This window comes from Zalophus californianus, chromosome 9, assembly GCF_009762305.2.
Source record: "Zalophus californianus isolate mZalCal1 chromosome 9, mZalCal1.pri.v2, whole genome shotgun sequence".
NCBI classification, from domain to species: domain Eukaryota; kingdom Metazoa; phylum Chordata; class Mammalia; order Carnivora; family Otariidae; genus Zalophus; species Zalophus californianus.
Window position 1 is genome coordinate 78640224 of NC_045603.1, and position 13676 is coordinate 78653899.

General features: G+C 36.4%; 1 protein-coding gene across 5 annotated transcripts in view; it reads left to right on the forward strand.

Moving 5' to 3' along the window:
* The window catches only part of LOC113921885, a 62643-nt gene that overhangs the window by 7921 nt on the left and 41046 nt on the right, over nucleotides 1-13676 (forward strand). For 2 of the 5 annotated variants that reach the window (XR_003519856.2, XR_003519859.2), the window contains exon 3: nucleotides 10568-11248. The exons of the other annotated variants lie outside the window; for them this stretch is intronic. The gene's annotated coding sequence lies outside the window, so the exon portion shown is untranslated. Of the gene's footprint in view, nucleotides 1-10567; nucleotides 11249-13676 lie in introns of those variants that run through there. 5 annotated transcript variants of the gene reach the window in all.

Below are 13676 nucleotides of genomic sequence, written 5' to 3' on the forward strand. Positions count from 1 at the left end.
TCGTAAATATAGAACACAAATGTGGTTGACAGAGGGTTGGGGTGGGGAGATGGGCTAAATAGGTGAAGGAGATAAAGAGATACAAACTTGTAGTTATAAAATATGTAAGTCATGAGGACGTAAAGTACAGTATAGGAAATATAGCCAATAATATTATAATAACTTCGTATGGTGACAGATGGTAACTAGACTTGTTCTGATTATTTTGTAATGTACATAAATGTTGAATCGTTATGTTGTACACCTGAAACTAATATAATATTGTATGTGAACTATATGTCATTAAAAAATATGAACTGCTTCTATTATTATCTCAGTGCCTAACACACAAAAGTCCCAAGCCAGAAAAAGACACAAAAGAAGCCATCATTTCATCCATATAATCATTACAGTAAGTTGATAAAAACTAATTTACATGATCAGTTGCCTTTAACTATGATCTCAAAATAATAACTCAGAGATGGGGTGACTGTAGTTGGAAAGCACATGTGTCCACACTACTTCCTTTACTCTTCATTATATCCTTAAAAAAAAAAAAGGTCAGTGAGGGCGCCTGGGTGGCTCAGTCGTTAAGCGTCTGCCTTCAGCCCAGGTCATGATCCCAGGATCCTGGGATCGAGTCCCACATCGGGCTCCCCGCTCAGCGGGAAGCCTGCTTCTCCCTCTCCCACTCCCCCTGCTTGTGTTCCCTCTCTCGCTGTGTCTCTCTCTGTCACATAAATAAATAAAATCTTTAAAAAAAAAAAAAAAAGGTCAGTGAAATTAAACCTCCTAAAAACATTAAAAATCAATGCTGGAATATTTTTTATAATTTGGATTAATTCTAACACTGAGATTATTCACATAATTCCCAGTGCTTACATGTCACATCTCTGGCTGCTAAACACTACTTTTTATGATATTGAAAAATCAAAAAGTGAGCTAGGTTTTGCATCTATATTAAACCATTATATTGCTTCCTTAGAAGTTACTCTACCATTTTTGCAGATGGAGCAAGCAATACTCTGGGCAAAAAGCCATGCAAGAGCTGCTACAGCAAAGATAAATTGAGTTTAAATAACTTTTTCAAAAATTTTGGTGCATCACAAAATTAACATATCATGAGAACACTCTGAAGGTTGAAAAATAGAGTTTAAAAGAACATGATGGAACCCCACTCAGCATTCTCCTGAGAGTTTGATCACTCAAGTTGACCAGGAAAAGCCAAGTATTACATATGAATAGTGGAAGACTCTTCCACTTATTTCTCTTCCTTTAAGTCTTGGCTAGCAAATAATTCTAATGATAAAGAAAATTTTATGTCCTTATTCCAAACTTTAACCTAGCATAGGAGGGAAAAATCATCCCAACATCTGAAAGAAAGTTATCCCTACTAGAGTCTGACTCTGCCTGTGCATTTGTTATATTGTCAATTCAGGAGTACTTGGCAGGAATGTTAATTATAAATAAATAAAAGACTAGTCAATTTTTGCTTTGATAATAATTTTCTAAGTTCAAAAGTATAGTTATAAGAATATAAAGTTATAAGGATATTAAGGCACAGGGTGTATCAAACCTGCAGTGTCTAAATCTTTCTGGCAATAAGCCACAAATCCACTGCTTTTGGGGGGGAAAGGTGAATTCACTAAAAGCTAAGGCATTGTTTTGCCTGTTATTCATATTATAAGATTTTGTATGATTTTAAGATTGTAAAACCTTTATCAGAATCTTTGTTTAAGATGTGTAACTTTTTTTTTGTTTTTGAGAGAGAGAGAGTGCACAGGCGGGGGGGGCAGAAGGGGAGGGAGAAGCAGGCTCCCCTCCGAGCAGGGAGCCCGATGCGGGACTCAATCCCAACACCCTGGGATCATGACCTGAGCCAAAGGCAGATGCTTAACTGACTGAGCCACCCAGGCGCCCCATTAAGATGTGTATCTTCAACCCCAACATAATTATAATAGTTTGCCTAATTTTTCTACCAAAAGTTACAATGTAACAAATGTTAATAATGCCTTTAGATAAAAATACTACCTAAAGATTAAGCAACAATAAAATTAGCTTCTACCTTAACAAAGTTATTTTCTTTGTAAAATTCGGTTTATGAGATAGCCCAAATCTAGGTTCTTATGAAAATACTTGATAATCAGGCTCCTGAGTAAAATATGGATTATATGAATCCTGTTACAAGTATGAGCAATGTTTTCCAGTAAAATGTTATGAATCTTTGATGTCTATGTGATTATCTATTGCATACACAACATGTTCCCCAAGTTTATAATAGCATAAAGACTTACTGTTAACAATCTGTAGTAACATGAATGTGCTTTACACTCACTACATGTAAGTGTAAGATAGATAGATAAATAGTTCCCAATTATATGTATAGACTAAAATATACATGCATGTGAGACTACCAGTCACTGTCTCTTTATAAAATTTCACTCCCCCATCAACCTCAACAAAATTATTCTCTTGCTGATTGACTCTTCAGACCATTCTTGTGGTCCTCATTCCAATTCACAGAGTCTTCTTCCTTTATTCTCTTCTTCAATTAGCTGTCTGCAATTTTCCATCCTTTGTTCTCTTCTCACTCAGATTTAGCCATTCTATGTGGGTAATTGTTTCTACTCTCCACAGACTTTGTCTCCTTAATACAAATGATTCTGGAATACACTGGTGTCTTCTGTATAAAGTCTTCTTGCTCAGTCTACATTAATACATCCTACATGTCCACAAAACTCATTCATATTATCCACCTTTGATCCATGGAAGTTTTTTTAACTCTCCAGCCCAGAATTATCTCTTGAGCTCAGAATACACTTTACAGCTGCCTACGGGATATGCACATAGATGTCCCACAGGCAAATTACATGTTCCAGAACAAACTCATTATCCATTCTCCACAAAACCTTTTTATTCAACCTTGCTTAATTGCTTTTGTACAATCTGCATTAGTTAGGACACTAAGTTTCAGCAATTTTAACGAAGCCTGGAAAATAGTAATGGCTTAAACAAGAGAGGTCTTGATTTCTATCTCACATGCAAACATAAGCATAGTAACCCAGGGCTGGTATGGTGGCTCTGTAGAGATCCAACCAACCCTCCTTACATCTTGTTATTCTCCCATTTTTAACACATGGCTTTCTTTGTGTGGTCTAATTAACATGCTCCAGCTCCTGCCATTACATCTGCATTCTAACTGGAAGAAAAAAGGAAAGGAGGAAGAGAAGGTAATACCTCTTCTTTTTAAGTGGAGGGCACAGAAGACATACATTTCATTTCAGTTCACATCCCACTGACTAGAACTTTGCCACATAGCCATGCTTAGCTACAAGGGAAGCTGAGAAATGCCCTCTTCAGCTGGGCAGTTTTTGTGACCTGCTAAAACTCAGGGATTCTATTACAAAAGAGGAGGGGGATAAGCTATACAGGAAAACAACCATCAATCCCTCTCTCATCCAGTACGGTAAGAAACCCTTTAACCTTCTCTCCTCTACTTCATTACTGCTACTGCTTATTAATATGTATTCTTCCCATGTGAATGTACACTGGATGGTTTCTGATCCTATAATCTGAACGAGTTAGGAAAAAATGCATTCACCAAACCACTGGCTATCTTCTGGGTACCTAAGGCTGTATTAATTCACTCTAACAAAGTGGATTAACTCTAACAAAGATACCACATCTGGCATTATCAGTAGGTGTGATCAGATTGAGCTTGAGATGGTCTCTGGTCATCTTCCAGGACCCACCCAGTGGGGACCACCACTCATGCATCCTTTAGATCCAGGGTCAGCAAATTTTTCTGTAAAGAACCAGATATTTAATAGTTAGACTTTGTGGGCCATACAGTCTCTGTTGCAGCCAGTGAACCCACTATAAGCTAAACCTTGGACAGAATTCCCATTTTTTTAACTGCCTTTCATATGTTTCTACTCTAATTGGGGAGCCCTGATGATGTGTTAGGCTGCCTGGTATCAGGGAGTCAACTAAGACTCAGTGTCCAACTATTTTTGAAATGTTTGGGTACATATTTTCCTGAGTAGCCTTTGATCTCTTTTGGGAAAAACTATGGGAATCATAACCAGGTATGTTTGCCATGGTATAACAGGGTTCATCTCCATGGGGACCTAGCCACTTTGATTAATGGATTCTGGGTCTGAAAACTGACTCAGATCCACAACCTGGGCTAGGGATTATGATACTTACATTGTGGTGGCCACTCAGCCTCCCAAGTATCCATCCTTGATTTCTTCCACAAGTACATGCTGAGTGATTCCACTGTTACTGCCCATCTATTTGTCCCTAGGGTTGTCACATTCTATTAACATTTTCCATAACCCTGTGAGTTCTGGTTGCCATTCTGACCTTGTTGGTCATTGGAATCATTGAAACCTCTGGCTTCTGGCAGTTAAGTGCCACTTCCTGGCTTCCTTGTTTCAGAGTCCAATCATCTCCTTTGCCATCAGTGAGTCAAGTTCTATAATGACCTCTCCTTACTATCAACTCTGGCATAACCAACCTACTGTTTAGAGATGCTGGTGCTTTTCTCACCAGCATATTCTTTATGGCCTTGGTAAGTTGCATGTCCAGTGGGTCTTCCCATGGAACATATTCATACTGCCGGCCATATTTGTGTATCCATTCCAGCCTGCCTATTTTCCTGAGCCTTTACCCCCTTTACCACCCTTCCGTCATGGCAATCCTAGCGTTTCAATTTTGCTCAACATGGACCATCTGTGTTCATTGGCATTTAACAGTCTTTGAAATTCAGCCACTCTGACTATAAAGTCTTGGTCTTGGTCCTGAGCTTTCTGCAGCCTCTCCTTGCAGGAAATGAGAGCTTCTTTGTATGCAACCAAAGAGGCCTCCTTAACTTTCCACCCAGTTTTTTATCATTATCCTTCTGTAGAGCTGCTTAACAATAGCCATCCAATCTTATTATCTTTCTAAGCTACTATATTCTCCATACATCTCAAATAGCTGATTCATTTGCACAATTCACCAACGGTGAAAATTTTAACAACTGGACCTCGTGCCAAGGGCTCTCTTGTGTTCCATGTACCACCACTGATAAGGTTTTTATTGCCAGAAGGCAAGGAATGGCTCAGGCCAAAATCCTATCTTATCTCTCTTGGACAATTTTTGGTACTAAATGTAACAGGTTGCATCCTCAGGAAGCATAAGCTGGGATAGAATTTATTATTATAGAATTATTAGGGGTCATACCTTAATAAGAAGAGAAAAGGAAGCAGGATTGGGCAGAGGGAGAAGATTAACTGTGATGAAGCCATAATAGAGCTTCAGCCAATCCAAAAGAAAGCTCTGGAACAAATATGCCTTTCAGAGTTCTCCACCAAATCAAAATGTCCAGATCTTTGTAATACCACTTCTCTCAGTCACAGATGCAGATTGCCCTGGGAAGGGTACAACCTTTGGAAAGACAGCTCTCCGCACCTGAGCATATTCTAAAAGAGCTGACAGCTATAGATTTCTAGCTGTACTTCCTACAGTAGAGAAGTCCTCCTTGAAAGAAAACCTGGTAGTGCATCTCTGTATCTAGCACATTCAACGACTTGTAATTTTCTCCAATGGCTGAAGCATTCTCATCCTTGTGCCTTTGAACATGCTGTTTCCTCTTCCAGGCATACTCTCCCTCCTCAGAAATCTGAAATTTTCAGGCTATATTAGTTGCTCATTCTCTGAAGACTGATCACATATTATTTATGCCATTATTGTAGCCATTCTCAAGCTATATTTTTATATATTATTTTTATATGTTTATATTTTATATATTTTTATATATTTATATCTCAATAATTTACTTACACCTTTGCCAATATTTTGTGAACTCTTTGAAGATATGGATTATTTGTTTCATTTTTGTATCCTTAACATCTAAAACAATGTCTTTCACAAAAGAAATAAACAAACATTTCCTAAATAAATGAGAAACTGTTTTTACCTTATCCATTTTCCTATCTCCTATGTAAAAATTAGGCCCAAAAATATTTAACTCTTTTATTTCTCTATTGCATTTTTACACAATTTTATTTTATTTCATTTTATTTTATTTTTGAGAGAGAGCCCAAGCTAGAGGAGTCGGGGGTGGGGGGGGTAGGTCAGAGGGAGAGAGAGGGAGAGAGAATCTTAGGCAGGCTCTATGCCCAGCATGGAGACTGATGTGGGGCTCAATCTCAGAACCCTGAAATCACAACCTGAGCTGAAATCAAGAGTCCAACGTTTAACTGACTGAGCCACCCAGGCACCCCATTTTTACACAATTTTAAATTAATGACAGACTAGGAAGTAACATTAGAATCTAGATACTCAGTTCAGACTACTTCCCCAAGCCTTGCATTCATATATTTTACTGACTGACGGACATTTTCTTCCGACTGCCTCAGGACATTGCAGACTCTACATACCAATATGGTTCAAAAGGGCATGCATGAATTTTTAATCCCCAAACCTGCTTTTTCTTCTAGACTTTCTGTCTTCTTTGATGGTGCTACATAGTCACCCCAGCTAGAAAACTGAGAGCCTCTCTAAACTCCTTTTGCCTTCACTGTTACTGTTCACCAAATTCTGATCACTTTTTAAATAATTTCAGCTATATCTTCTTTCTGTCTTCTCCATTCTAGTATTTATGGCAATTCAGGTATTCCTCCAGTTTTCTGGACAAATTCTTAGGTGGTCTCCCTGTCTTCTGCCTTATTACTTTAAAATCCATGCTCCACCACACTTCTCCAAATAACATCATACTAAGTGGTGAGTGACTCAAAGCTTTCCCACTAAGATTAGAAACAAGGCAAGGATGTCCTCTCCAACCACTGCTTTTCAACATACACTGAAAGTCCTAGCTAATGCAATAAGACAAGAAAAGGACACAGATTTGTAAGTAAGAAATAAAACTGGTGACATGATTGTCTTTTTTGAGAGAGATTGTCTTTTTTGAGAGAGAGCCCAAGCTAGAGGAGTCGGGGGTGGGGGTCAGGTGACATGATTGTCTACATAGAAAATCTGAATGAATCAACAAAGACTCTTGAACTAATAAGTGAATATAGCAAGGTTGCAAGATACAAGGTTAATATACAAAAGTCAATCGCATTCTTATATGCCAGCAATAAACAAGTAGAATTTGACATTAAAAATACATTTATCATTTACATTATCACTTCAAATGAAATACTTAAATATAAATCTAGCAAAATATGTACAAGATCTATATGAAGAAAACTACAAAACTTTGATGAAAGATATCAATAAACTAAATGGAGATATATTCCATGTTCATGGATGAAAAACTCAACATTGTCAAGATGTAAGTTCTTCCCAACTTAATCTATAGACTCAATGCAATTTCAGTCAAAATTCCAGCAAGTTATTTTGTGGATATTGACAAAATGAATCTAAAGTTTATATGGAGAGGCAGAAGACCCAGAATAGCCAACTTAATATGGAAGGATAACAAAGTTGGAGGACTGAGAGCAACCAGTTTCAAGACCTACTGTAAAGCTACAGTAATTAAGACAGAATAGTATTGATGAAAGATGAGAAAAATAAAACAGAACAGAATGGGGCCTGGAAATAGACCCACATAAATATATTCAACTGATCTTTGACAAGAGCAAAGGCAATACAATGGAGCAAAAACAGCTTTTCAACAAATAATACTGGAACAACTGGACATCCAGCAAAAAATGAACTGAGACACAGACCTTATACCCTGCACACACAAAAAATTAACTCAAAATGGACCACAGACGTAAGTGTGAAATGCAAAATTATAACCCCCTAGAAGACAACAAAGGTGATCTTGGGTATGGCGATGACTTTTTAAATACAACACCAAAGGCATGGTCCATGAAATAAATACTGTAAATCTGGAATTCATGAAAATTAAAAACTTCTACTCTGCAAAAGACAATATCAAGAGAATGAAATGACAAGCCACAGTCTGAGAAAACATTTGCAAAAGACACATCTGATAAAGAACTCTTATCCAAAACATACAAAGAACTATTAAGAATAAGAAAATGAGCAACTCAATTAAAAAACATGACCCAAAGAAGATGGTAAATAAGAATAGAAAAGATCTTCAACCTCATATGTCATTAGGGAATTATAAATTAAAACAATGAGATACTACTACATGCCTATTACAATAGCCAAAATCCAAGACACTGACAACACCAAATGCTGGTGAGGATGTAGAGCAAGAGGAACTCTCATTCATTGCTGGTGGGAATGCAAAATAATGCAGCCACTTTGGAAGACAGTTTGGCAGTTTCTTACAAGACTAAACATACTCTTACCATACATTCTAGTAACCACTCTACTTGGTATTTATCCAAATGAAGTGAAAACTTATGTCCACACAAAAAAACTTGCATACAGATATTTATAGCAACTTTATTGACAATTGCTAACACTTGGAAGTAACCATGATGTCTTTTAGAAGGTGAGTAGATAAGTAAACTCTGTATGTTACTATAATGATGGAAACATGTCATTACACATTTGTCAAAACACATAAAATTTATAACACCAAGAGTGACTAATATAAACTATGGATGTGGGTATAAGGATGTGTCAATGTAGGTTTACTGATTATAACAAATATACCACTCTGGTATGAGATGTTGATAGGAGGGAGGTTATGCATGTGTGGAGACAAGGAGATATGGGAACTCCATGTCGTTCCACTCAATTTTGCTATGATCCTAAAACTGCTCTAAAAAATAAAGTTTATTATTATTTTTTTAAATTGGAGAGTCCTGGGGTGCCTGAGTGGCTCAGTAGGTGAAGCGTCTGACTCTTGATTTCGGCTTACATCATGATCTCAGGGTCATGAGATGGAGCCCCACCAGCCCCATGAGGCGAGATTCTCTCTCTCCCTCTGCTCCTCCCCTCCCACGTACACACTCTCTCTCTCTCAAAAAAAATTTTTTTTAATTAAATTAAATCAGAAAGCTCTATATGAAGAAAAGGTATCAACATCATAAATGGCATTATAATAATCAAAGTCATTTTTAAATAAGTTTTTTAAATTCTATGACCCTGGTGGTTTTTTTCACTTTTTGGTTGGTATCCATTAAAAAAAAAATAGTTATAAGAAAAAGCAAAAGAAGAACTTTATATAATAGATTGTAAGATTGAATTGATTCATATACAATGCTACCAGTTTCCCTACTTGATTTATAAATATTTACTTTATTTTAGAAAGTAGACTTACTACAATGCAAAATACAGGATATATCCTGTTTGATTAAACGGTCACTACACATAGAATTAGTTGGTAGTTATTTAATCAAAGCCTGAGTAACATTATTTCTGTGGTGAAAAACAAATTTTATTCATACCATTTCTCCTCATGGTACTTTTTCAGTTACATAATATACAACAGCACAAAGATTGGGTTTAAATACATATTACATATATAATTAATATTTAGTTTTAAAACAATTGTTCACCAGTGTATGATATCATTGGAAACATAAAATTTTGGAGGTTAAAGGAACTTAGATGCTATTTTATTTAATATGAATTCTCTGAATTCAGGAATCCCTTTACCCACATTTAAGCAACAACTCAGCAGAAACCAGTGTAAAACCTCCCACAGAATGTTTTTTTTTTTACTTGAAAGTAAAATAAATTAACAATAAGTAAAAAATCGTTCACTGACTTTGCATGTAAACAGCCTCAGAAAATTAAAAGATTGAGAGTCAAAAAAGGATTTTAGTTCGAGTGTAATGTAAACTTTAACTACATAATAAAGAACATAAGGAAAAATTACACTTTTATTTTAGAAGGTTAGAATATGCTTCTAAAGCAAGGTCAGTTTCTTGGAGTTTGAAGAGTCAAAATTTTTATTAAAGGGAAATTTTCTTGTTTAAACATTAGCATGCCATAAAACAAGATGCCACTTATTCCATGTTTCTGCAAGTCTTTTTCCTTCTTCTCCAGAAAGGAAATTTCCACTTATTTGAAGATTACCCATTACTGGTATCACTCATACAAAATGTAGTTGCCTAAAGTTGAGAATAGGATAAGAAAATAACAAACATCATTGAATACAAACAGTAAATACAGTTGATTGCAGAAGCCAGTGAAACACCTCATTGGTCACTGGGTTATTTGTATCCTTTATAGAATATGAGTTTTGAGCAGTTCCGTGTCTGTTCTGAAACTTTTAATTATCCCTTTATTGATGGATGGTATTTGGTCAGGTGGTAATGAATAAGTGAATATCACCCAGCAACATGGTAGTATTAATATGGTCAAAAGCCAGATATGCTTGTGGTCCTTCCAAGTCAAACAGTACTTCTAATGCTGTTAAGTTGGTTATTTGGTTTTTGGCCTTCTCTTTAAGAATGAGAAAGCTCTATATTTTTACATATAAAATAAGACTTGTTAATGAGAACATAGAATTTAGCATGGCAATTACTAGGAGTCCATTTTCCTTACAAACTGAGGAGAATATTTTTTATCATTATTTTCACTCAAGGCTTTGGTGATATTTGAAGATGCAGGGAAATGTCATGGAGGAAGTAATAGTAATTTTTTTTTTTAATTCCTGGTTTAGTAAGACTCATTACAACGATTCTGGATCCATTTCTGGCTATGTGAGGAGGAAAGTTTTACCAGCTGATGGCCGTTTGATGACCTACATGGAAAGAATTGGTAGACTCAGGAGAGCACAATTGAGAGAAGTGATCACATCACAAAATGTGACATCATTCTTTGGCACCAGCTGGCATCCTGGACATGGAGAATGAGTTACACTCTCAACCCTAAATTTTCCCCTCTAGATTACCCTTGTGGCTCACCAGAGGGCAGTGTGCAGTAATCGGCTCTACTACCTCCTACATTGGATGTTTCCTTTGGAACAGCCAATGTCAAATCATTAGAAACAGAAAACAGGCAAGATAATAGATTATGGAAGTTGTTTTGTTAGGTTTGTTGTATCTGTGCCCCCTACATGGAATTCTTAATATTGAGAAATTAATCAATCACCACATGAGATGTAACTTTTAATAAGTTTCCAGTAAACCCTGTGTTACAGTTTCAAATTTATGGCAATAGTTTGGAATTACTAAACTCAGTTCTCCTCTTTAGACCTACAAATGCATAATATTATTCAAAGGTGAATAAATTTCCTTCCTTAACACATCTCACACCTGAAATCTCAAGGGTTTTCAATTAATTAAATAATTCAGTTGAATACTTACTGAACAATTGGAGTGTGGGATATAACAAGATAAAGCACCTATAAAGCCTGCTCAAAAGGAGCTTGAAATCTATCAAGGGATTAAAGTGTAAATGAAAAATTAAAGACATGATCAAAATTATACAAAGTGGGAGATACATATAAAGTGCTTTGAAAATTCAGAGGATGGAGATATGAAGGCTTTTAGTAAGGGTTCAGAATCTGAGCTGAGTCTTGCTACTGAGGCAAAATTCTTAGACATATTGAAAGTGATAAAAGCACAGCCTACATAAAGGAAACATTATGAATATAGTAGGTTAAAGGACCTAGGAGCTCAGAGAATGTAAAAGATAGTAGTAGAAACAATGCTAGAGAGCTATGTTGTGAATAGGTCCTTGAGAGTATTGAATATCAAGATAGGATACTCCAAAAACTAAGCTGATAATGGGAAGTTGTAGGAGCAGAACATCAGCATTTGCGCTGTAAACTAAGAAAATTGATCTGACAGTATTGTGTAGGATGGATTAGATAAGTAAAAATCCAAAGGAAGGGAGTTGAGTTAGAAGGCGATTTCAATAATCCTGCATACTTTTGGATTGAAAATGAGGCAAGCAAGAGGGTCTGTAAATGTAAAATTGGTATGAGTAAAAACTAAGTAGATGTGGGTGGAGTAAAGAGAAAAAGAAGTCAAAACAAGAGTTTGAGATTTTGAGCTGTAGTGGGAGGATGACGACTTCATTCATTGAAATACAGGACCCAGGAAAAGCAGGTTTGGGAAATAAATTGATATATTTACCAAAAACTTAAATAGAATATCCTAGTTAAAATCTTTATGAAGTTAGGGGTGCGTGGGTGGCTCACTCGGTTAAGCATTTGACTTCAGCCCAGATCATAATCTCAGGGTCCTGGGATGGAGGCCCTCGTGGAGCCCCTCATAGGGCTCCTTGCTCAATGGGAAGTCTGCTTCTCCCTCTTCTTCTGGCCCTCCCCCCCCACCACTCATGCTCTCTCTCTCTCTCTCTCAAATAAACAAACAAAATCTTAAAAAGAAATCTTTATGAAGCTAAATACTCTTCTTTGTTTTTCCAAATTAATTCAGATGAATTTGGAGGACTCATTACTCTTGAAACACCAAAAGTCTACCCAAGCAATAAATGTTTGTTTATCAAAATGTTTTGAAGTTTTGGGGACTCCTGGGTGGCTCAGGCAGTTAAGTGGCTGCCTTCAGCTCTGGTCATGATCCCAAGGTCCTGGGATCAAGCCCCGCATTGGGCTCCCTGCTTAGCGGGGAGTCTGCTTCCCTCTCTCTCTGCTGCTCCCCCTGCTTGTACTATCTTTCTCTTTCTCTATCAAATAAATAAATAAATAATAAAATCTTTAAAATGTTTTTAATTTTTTAATGTGAAATTTTAAGAGGAGTTTATTGAGCACTCAGGGTTCACAGACCTACATTATATCATTGTGTTATATGGGAGGAACTTCAAGGTGTTCTTCCACCACTGAGGAAAATAAGGTTTGTTAAACTACATTGTGGCTAAAAATTTAAGAATACCCTAATTTTACCAAATGGTGAATTTGTGCTTAATAAAAAGGAAAGAATTGCAGGCTTTCACTGATGCAGTCCTGTTCTGTGCATTTTTTCTTTCTAATAAAAAAATATGGTAGAACATTTAAAGGAATCAATAATAATCTTGATGAAGAAATAAAGAGAACTAAATATGACTTCCTTTAATATTTTTAAATGTTTTTTTATGTATTAACTTAAAAGCCTATGGTGGAGTCTCATTTGCCCAAATACATTGTAATATTTTTGCCCAACTTGGTTGATAGTTACAAAACCAGGAGAGGAAGCTGTGAAAGAAACTTTTCCAGTTGAAGCATCTGCTTTTGTTACAAATTTTTCAATCAATCATATAGGAAGTTTTGTAGTTGCCTCGATTTCATCTGTTAGTTTTTCCTACTCAAATAAAATGACATCATAAGTGTCATGGACTTGTTTCTTAGCCACTAAAAAAAATCCTAGTAGTAAATTTCCCACACTTGAGTTCCATATTCCTATCTTTCACTCTTGACCCCTTGAAACACCTGCTAATCAAATAGCTCTTGTCCATACTTGGAGCCTACAGCTTTAAATTTTTTTCCACGTCAACCACAAAGGAGTGTTTCACGTGTTAATCATGTCCTCTCCACCCTGCTCTCATGCCTATATAATTTAAAACAAAAATGAGCCTTTTATCTTGATGGAATATTGTACATGATATTTCTTAGTGTATGTTTGGTCAAGTTAGAGCTGCAAGGCTTTATGCTATTCTTATCACCACTTTGCTTCGTCACCTCCATGTACTAAGTTACTGTAGGAAGCCCTTTGGAATTCATACCACCAGGGCTTCAGGTGAACTTTTTAGAAATTAACACCACCACATTTTGTTATGATTGCCCCTTTTGCTGCTTATGTACCCCCAACTAGAATGTAAGCCATTTGAGG